Consider the following 1,013-nt stretch of genomic DNA (forward strand, 5'->3'; position numbering starts at 1 on the left):
AATTGAAAACCAATGTTTTCCTTCTACTCACGTTAACAAAAAAAGTAAAAAGCCTCTAATTTTATATTTATAATCAATATATAAAGGGGAAACGGCCACAAACAGACATAAACGTAGAGTGTTTGGGGATAGGTTTGTTTTTAAATAATTGGGCCTTTATCCTCTTTTTTTAAAGATGCTGTATGTAAGATTCGTTTTAAAAACACATTAGAAAATGTTTTTACAAGATCTGAATGCATCTGAGCTTGATGCCCAGCTAATACGTTAGATGCCCACCTCCCTCTCCTGCCAGGACCCCTCTCACATATTGGGGCCGGGGGACACACAACACAGGCCTGTCTCTTGCTTCCTAAGGACCCATCATATCTCTGCAAGGTCTCTGAGGAGCCAACCTATCTGTGGCTCTTTCAGCCAGGAGTCTCCCGGATCTTTCCAGACTTCTTTGCAAGGCTGCCTGACGCGGTGAATTCATTGCTTTCAGAGCCGGGCGCTCGGCAGGCTCTCTCTCCCTTCCCCTGCCGTCCCCGCTTCCCTCTCTTGTCTCCCACGGCCCATCTGCCCCTCCTTTCCTCCAGCCCCCTCTCCTCGCTGCTCCCCTTTATTTCCCCTCCGCACCCGCGGGGCTTGGCCTCCCTCCCTCTCTCTCCCCCTCGGCTCGTCTGTAGTTCGAGCTCCCGGAAGCCGCGGGCGACTCTCCCCGGGAGCAGCGTGACTGACCCCGGCTCCGATCCCGGGGGGAGGAGGGCGCGGGAGGAGGGCGCGAGTGGCCGGACGCGGACTTGCGGCGCCGGGGACCGGACCCCGGGACACCCGGCAGGTAACCGGGAGCTGCGGGCGGGCGCGGGCTGGGAGGGCCGGGGGCAGGTGCGGGGGGCGCCCCGCGGCCGGCCGCTCGGAAGTTGCGCCGAACGGGGGGCTGGGGAGGGTGCCGGGACGCGGCGGCGGTGCGCGCGGGCGCCTGCGGGGCCGAAGGGCCGGGGGGCCGGGGGCCGGGGGCGCGGGGCGGGGACGCG

The 1,013-nt window shown here is 61.0% G+C and overlaps 1 protein-coding gene across 1 annotated transcript in view; it reads left to right on the top strand.

Moving 5' to 3' along the window:
* Positions 1-469: 469 nt before the first annotated feature.
* The window catches only part of CAP2 (cyclase associated actin cytoskeleton regulatory protein 2), a 138,578-nt gene continuing 138,034 nt past the window's right edge, over positions 470-1,013 (top strand). Inside the window, exon 1 of the mRNA XM_034985731.1 lies at positions 470-817. The gene's annotated coding sequence lies outside the window, so the exon portion shown is untranslated. The remainder of the gene's footprint in view (positions 818-1,013) is intronic.

The sequence above is a fragment of the Mirounga leonina genome, unplaced genomic scaffold, assembly GCF_011800145.1.
Source record: "Mirounga leonina isolate KUSES-001 unplaced genomic scaffold, KU_Mleo_1.0 Mir_366, whole genome shotgun sequence".
Classification (NCBI taxonomy): domain Eukaryota; kingdom Metazoa; phylum Chordata; class Mammalia; order Carnivora; family Phocidae; genus Mirounga; species Mirounga leonina.